This window comes from Camellia sinensis, unplaced genomic scaffold, assembly GCF_055761805.1.
Source record: "Camellia sinensis isolate YWXY unplaced genomic scaffold, ASM5576180v1 Unanchor6, whole genome shotgun sequence".
NCBI classification, from domain to species: Eukaryota; Viridiplantae; Streptophyta; class Magnoliopsida; order Ericales; family Theaceae; genus Camellia; species Camellia sinensis.
The window spans coordinates 14,830,001-14,837,500 of record NW_028129474.1 but is presented as its reverse complement, the minus strand read 5'-3'; positions in this window follow the sequence as shown (position 1 = coordinate 14,837,500).

Here is a 7,500-nt window from a genome sequence, read left to right as displayed (position 1 = left end):
GTAACAAGCGCAACAGGCAACTTTCGAGGGACATACTTTTCGCAACAAGCTTCCACTAGGAAAGCATAGGCAACTCGTTCGAACGTCAAAGCCAACCAAATGGCAATTACCCGAGGGACACGCTTTTCGCAAGGCACCTTCCACTAGGGAAGCGCAGGCAACCCGAAGGCGAGTCGAAGACAACCCGAGGGACATGGAGGAATGCACCAGTGGAGTTCGCTGCACAGGCAGGGATCCGTCCAACTCGCACAAACCGAACACAACTCACGCGCCACGACGTACACTGTGCACCAGCCCCCCAAAACGAATCACCCCCCGAAGGACTAAGAAGCCCGACGAACGCGCGAAAACATTTAGAGAGGCCGAGCAAGCACCGGTTAGCGCGAATGCGAATAACAAACGCAACAGGCAACTTTCGAGGGACATACTTTTCGCAACAAGCTTCCACTAGGAAAGCATAGGCAACTCGTTCGAACGTCAAAGCCAACCAAATGGCAATTACCCGAGGGACACGCTTTTCGCAAGGCACCTTCCACTAGGGAAGCGCAAGCAACCCGAAGGCGAGTCGAAGACAACCCGAGGGACATGGAGGAATGCACCAGTGGAGTTCGCTGCACAGGCAGGGATCCGTCCAACTCGCACAAACCGAACACAACTCACGCGCCACGACGTACACTGTGCACCAGCCCCCCAAAACGAATCACCCCCCGAAGGACCAAGAAGCCCGACGAACGCGCGAAAACATTTAGAGAGGCCGAGCAAGCACCGGTTAGCGCGAATGCAAATAACAAACGCAACAGGCAACTTTCGAGGGACATACTTCTCGCAACAAGCTTCCACAAGGAAAGCACAGGCAACTCGTTCGCACGCCAAAGCCAACCAAATGGCAATTTAACCGAGGGACATGCATTTCGCAAGGCAACTTGTACAATTACCCGAGGGACATGGCATGCTTGCCAAGGCCGTGGCTTGGCATGCTTGCCAAGGCCGTGGCATGACATGCTGCTGGCCAAAGCCGGGCATGCCATGCTGCTGGACAAGGCCGTGGCAAGGCATGCTGATGGCCGAGGCCGGGGCAAGGCATGCTGATGGCCGAGGCCGTGGCGTGGCATGCCATGCTGCTGGACGAGGCCGTGGCAAGGCATGCTGCTGGCCAAGGCATTGGCATGGCATGCTGCTGCTGACTAAGGCTTGGGCTTGCCATGCTGCTGGCAAAGGCCGCGGCATGGCATGCTGCCGGCCAAGGCCGCGGCATGGCATGCTGCCGGCCAAGGCCGCGGCATGCCATGTTGCTGGCCAAGGCCGTGGCATGGCATGCTGCTGGCCAAGGCCGCGGCATGACATGCTGGCCAAGGCCGGGGCATGGCAAGCTGCTGGCCAAGGTCGTGGCATGGCAAGCTGCTGGCCAAGGCCGGGGCATAGCACGCTGCTGGCCATGGCCGTGGCATGACAAGCTTGCCAAGGCCGGGGCATGCCATGCTGCTGGCCAAGGCTTTGGCATGCCATGTTGCTGGCCAAGGCTGTGGCATGGCATGCTGCTGGCCAAGGCCGTGGCATGGCATGCTGCTGGCCAAGGCCGTGGCATGGCATGCAGCTGGCCAAGGCCGTGGCATGGCATGCAGCTGGCCAAGGCCAAGGCATGGCATGCTGGCCAAGGCCAAGGCATGGCATGCTGCTGGCCAAGGCTGTGGCATGGCATGCTGCTGGCCAAGGCCGTGGCATGGCATGCTGCTGGCCAAGGCCGTGGCATGGCATGCTGCTGGCCAAGGCCGGGGCATGGCATGCTGCTGGCCAAGGCCGTGGCATGGCATGCTGCTGGCCAAGGCCGTGGCATGACATGCTTGCCAAGGCCAAGGCATGGCATGCTGCTGGCCAAGGCTTTGGCATGCCATGTTGCTGGCCAAGGCTTTGGCATGCCATGTTGCTGGCCAAGGCTGTGGCATGGCATGCTGGCCTAGGCCAACGTGCCACCGCCACCGCCGCGGGCCGCCACTCGACGCATCCCGTGCTTGGCTATGTAGTTTCGATGCCACAAGCCAATGCCACAAGCCAAGCGATGGCATGTGCCAAGCGCCCGCCTAGGCGTAGGCGTGGCCTGTGGCCTGGCCATGCTGGCCAGCCTTAAGGGAGGTGCCCCCCCCTTATAATAGCCTGTTAAGCCCTTTTCAATCTGGCAGGAGGAAACATCAAGCATGTTCGAGGAGTCATAATGGGGTTTTTTTAAAAAGTAATGGTTTTTTGCCAAAACTTTCAACATGAAAGTTGTATGAAATAATTTAATACACCATAAAAAAAATTATAAAAAAATATTTGGCCACCGGAATATTTTATTTTAATTTATTTCAATTTTAATACTTAAAAAATAATAAAAATTACTAAAAATACTCAAAAAATTCTAGAAAAATTCCAACAATTATAAGATGAGGCACTAGTAATTATAGTAATTTTTTTAATTATTTTTTTATTTTTAATTTATTTTATTATAATTTTTATGAGTAAATAAATAATTAAAAAGCCCGACGAACGTGCAAAAACTCTTAGAGAAACCCAGCAAGCATCGGATAGCTCGAATGCAAATAACAAACGCAACAGGCAACTTCCGAGGGACATACTTTTCCCAACAAGCTTCCACTGGGGAAAGCACTAGCAACGGGTTCGCAAGTCAAAGGCAACCAAACGGCTATTACCCGAGGGACAAGCATTTCGCAGGGCAACATATACGTAAGTCAAAGCCAAACCAAATGGCAATTACACGAGGGACAGGATTGCTTGCCAAGGGCGTGGCATGCGATGTTCTAGCCCAAGGCAAAGGCACGCCACGCTGCGGGACAAGGCCGTGGCAAGACATGCGGCTGGCCTTGGCCTTGGCATGGCATGCCGCCGGCTTTGGCTGGGCTGCGTTGGCCTTGCCATGGAATGTTGCTGGCTTCGGATGGGCTGCCTTGGCCTTGGCCTTGGCCGTGGCATGGCATGCTGCTGGCCTTGGCCTTGGCCTTGGCATGGCATGCTGGCGGCTTTGGCTGGGCTGCCTTGGCCGTGGCATGGCATGCTGCTGGCCTAGGCCTTGGCATGGCATGCTGCTGGCTTTGGCTGGCAGCCTTGGTCGTGGCATGGCATGCTGCTGGCCTTGGCCTTGGCATGGCATGCCGCCGGCTTTGGCTGGGCTGCGTTGGCCGTGGCATGGCATGCTGCTGGCCTTGGCCTTGGCATGGCATGCTGCTGGCTTTGGCTGGCCTGCCTTGGCCGTGGCATGGCATGCTGCTGGCCTAGGCCTTGGCATGGCATGCTGCTGGCTTTGGCTGGCCTGCCTTGGCCGTGGCATGGCATGCTGCTGGCCTAAGCCATGGCATGGCATGCTGCTGGCTTTGGCTGGCCTGCCTTGGCCGTGGCATGGCATGCTGCTGGCTTTGGCCTTGACATGGCATGCTGCTGGCTTTGGCAGGCCTGCCTTGGCCGTGGCATGGCATGCTGCTGGCCTAGGCCTTGGCATGGCATGCTGCTGGCTTTGGCTGGGCTGCCTTGGCCGTGGCATGGCATGCTGCTGGCCTTGGCCTTGGCATGGCATGCTGCTGGCTTTGGCTGGGCTGCCTTGGCCGTGGCATGGCATGCTGCTGGCCTAGGCCTTGGCATGGCATGCTGCTGGCTTTGGCTGGGCTGCCTTGGCCGTGGCATGGCATGCTGCTGGCCTAGGCCTTGGCATGGCATGCTGCTGGCTTTGGCTGGGCTGCCTTGGCCGTGGCATGGCATGTTGCTGGCCTTGGCCTTGGCATGGCATGCTGCTGGCTTTGGCAGGCCTGCCTTGGCCGTGGCATGGCATGCTGCTGGCCTAGGCCTTGGCATGGCATGCTGCTGGCTTTGGCTGGGCTGCCTTGGCCGTGGCATGGCATGCTGCTGGCCTTGGCCTTGGCATGGCATGGTGCTGGCTTTGGCTGGGCTGCCTTGGCCGTGGCATGGCATGCTGCTGGCCTTGGCCTTGGCATGGCATGCTGCTGGCTTTGGCTGGGCGGCCTTGGCCGTGGCATGGCATGCTGCTGGCCTAGGCCTTGGCATGGCATGCTGCTGGCTTTGGCTGGGCTGCCTTGGCCGTGGCATGGCATGCTGCTGGCCTTGGCCTTGGCATGGCATGCTGCTGGCTTTGGCTGGGCTGCCTTGGCCGTGGCATGGCATGCTGCTGGCCTAGGCCTTGGCATGGCATGCTGCTGGCTTTGGCTGGGCTGCCTTCGCCGTGGCATGGCATGCTGCTGGCCTTGGCCTTGGCATGGCATGCTGCTGGCTTTGGCTGGGCTACCTTGGCCGTGGCATGGCATGCTGCTGGCCTAGGCCTTGGCATGGCATGCTGCTGGCTTTGGCTGGGCTGCCTTGGCCGTGGCATGGCATGCTGCTGGCCTTGGCCTTGGCATGGCATGCTGCTGGCTTTGGCAGGCCTGCCTTGGCCGTGGCATGGCATGCTGCTGGCCAAGGCCTTGGCCTGGCATGCTGCTGGCTATGGCTGGGCTGCCTTGGCCGTGGCATGGCATGCTGCTGGCCTTGGCCTTGGCATGGCATGCTGCTGGCTTTGGCTGGCCTGCCTTGGCCGTGGCATGGCATGCTGCTGGCCTAGGCCTTGGCATGGCATGCTGCTGGCTTTGCCTGGGCTGCCTTGGCCGTGGCATGGCATGCTGCTGGCCTTGGCCTTGGCATGGCATGCTGCTGGCTTTGGCTGGCCTGCCTTGGCCGTGGCATGGCATTCTGCTGGCCTTGGCCTTGGCATGGCATGCTGCTGGCTTTGGCTGGGCTGCCTTGGCCGTGGCATGGCATGCTGCTGGCCTAGGCCTTGGCATGGCATGCTGCTGGCTTTGGCTGGGCTGCCTTGGCCGTGGCATGGCATGCTGCTGGCCTTGGCCTTGGCATGGCATGCTGCTGGCTTTGGCAGGCCTGCCTTGGCCGTGGCATGGCATGCTGCTGGCCTAGGCCTTGGCATGGCATGCTGCTGGCTTTGGCTGGGCTGCCTTGGCCGTGGCATGGCATGCTGCTGGCCTTGGCCTTGGCATGGCATGCTGCTGGCTTTGGCTGGGCTGCCTTGGCCGTGGCATGGCATGCTGCTGGCCTTGGCCTTGGCATGGCATGCTGCTGGCTTTGGCTGGGCTGCCTTGGCCGTGGCATGGCATGCTGCTGGCCTTGGCCTTGGCATGGCAAGCTGCTGGCTTTGGTTGGGCTGCCTTGGCCGTGGCATGGCATGCTGCTGGCCTTGGCTGCGCTGCCTTGGCCGTGGCATGGCATGCTGCTGGCCTTGGCCTTGGCATGGCATGCTGCTGGCTTTGGCTGGGCTGCCTTGGCCGTGGCATGGCATGCTGCTGGCCTTGGCCTTGGCATGGCATGCTGCTGGCTTTGGCTGGGCTGCCTTGGCCGTGGCATGGCATGCTGCTGGCCTTGGCCTTGGCATGGCATGCTGCTGGCTTTGGCTGGGCTGCCTTGGCCGTGGCATGGCATGCTGCTGGCCTTGGCCTTGGCATGGCATGCTGCTGGCTTTGGCAGGCCTGCCTTGGCCGTGGCATGGCATGCTGGTGGCCTAGGCCTTGGCATGGCATGCTGCTGGCTTTGGCTGGGCTGCCTTGGCCCTGGCATGGCATGCTGCTGGCCTTGGCCTTGGCATGGCATGCTGCAGGCTTTGGCTGGCCTGCCTTGGCCGTGGCATGGCATGCTGCTGGCCTAGGCCTTGGCATGGCATGCTGCTGGCTTTGGCTGGGCTGCCTTGGCCGTGGCATGGCATGCTGCTGGCCTAGGCCTTGGCATGGCATGCTGCTGGCTTTGGCTGGGCTGCCTTGGCCGTGGCATGGCATGCTGCTGGCCTTGGCCTTGGCATGGCATGCTGCTGGCTTTGGCAGGCCTGCCTTGGCCGTGGCATGGCATGCTGCTGGCCTAGGCCTTGGCATGGCATGCTGCTGGCTTTGGCTGGGCTGCCTTGGCCGTGGCATGGCATGCTGCTGGCCTAGGCCTTGGCATGGCATGCTGCTGGCTTTGGCTGGGCTGCCTTGGCCGTGGCATGGCATGCTGCTGGCCTTGGCCTTGGCATGGCATGCTGCTGGCTTTGGCAGGCCTGCCTTGGCCGTGGCAAGGCATGCTGCTGGCCTAGGCCTTGGCATGGCATGCTGCTGGCTTTGGCTGGGCTGCCTTGGCCGTGGCATGGCATGCTGCTGGCCTTGGCCTTGGCATGGCATGCTGCTGGCTTTGGCTGGGCTGCCTTGGCCGTGGCATGGCATGCTGCTGGCCTTGGCCTTGGCATGGCCGCGCAAGGCCGCGCCCAGGCCGCCCAAGGCCGCGCAAGGCCGCGCCCATGCCGCGCAAGGCCGCGCCCAGGCCGCCCAAGGCCGCGCCCAGGCCGCGCAAGGCCGCGCCCAGGCCGCGCCCAGGCCGCGCAAGGCCACCCAAGGCCGCGGTCCAGGCCGCCCAAGGCCGCGGCCGAGCCGCCCCAGGCCGCAGCCCAGGCCGCGGTCGAGCCGCAGTGCATGTAACCCAAGGCCGCAGCCCAGGCCGCGCCCAACATGGGGCGTACCTGCCACTGCCTTGCCCTGGGCAAGGGAGGTGCCCCCCCCTTATAATAGCCTGTTAAGCCCTTTTCAGTCTGGCAGGAGGAAACATCAAGCATGTTCGAGGAGTCATAATGGGGTTTTTTTAAAAAGTAATGGTTTTTTGCCAAAACTTTCAACATGAAAGTTGTAGGAAATAATTTAATACACCATAAAAAAAATTAAAAAAAATATTTTTTTACCGAAAATATTTTATTTTAATTTATTTCGATATTAATACTTAAAAAATAATAAAAATTAATAAAAATGGTCAAAAAATTATGGAAAAATTCCCATAATTAAAGGATGATTCACTAGTAATTATAGAAATTATTAAATTATTTTTTTCATTTTTTTAATTTTATTTTGATTTTTTTATGCCAAATAAGGGCTTTAAAAATTCGAAAAGCTCCAGAAAAATTGCAAAAAAATAGGGAATGACATTTAAAATTGATTGTAGTGCATTTTTAATTGTGTTGCACGGTTTGGGTAAGATTATAAAAGAATCATGTTCAAAAAGATCGATCGAGGCGGTGGCATGCCATGGCCTTGGCCTTGGCCACGCCTTGCACAGGGACTTGGCCTTGCCCACTGCCTTGGCCTTGGCCTTGGCCTTGGCTTTGGCCTTGGCCTTGGCCTTGGCATGGCATGGCATGCTCGCCGAGGCCGTGGCATGCCTTGCTGCTAGCCAAGGCCGTGGCGTGGCATGCTCGCCCAGCCCGTGGCATGCCATGCTCGCCCAGCCCGTGGCACGCCATGTTGGCCCAAGGCATTGGCATGGCATGCCGGCCAAGGCATGCTGGCCAACGTTGCACAAGGCGGTGCCATGGCATGGCATGCTGACCAAGACCGTGCCATGGCATGCTGGGCGAGGCCGGGGCATGGCATGCTGGCCGAGGCCGTGGCTTGCCATGCCGCCACGGCCGTGGCATGCCGGGCAACGGACCGGCATGGC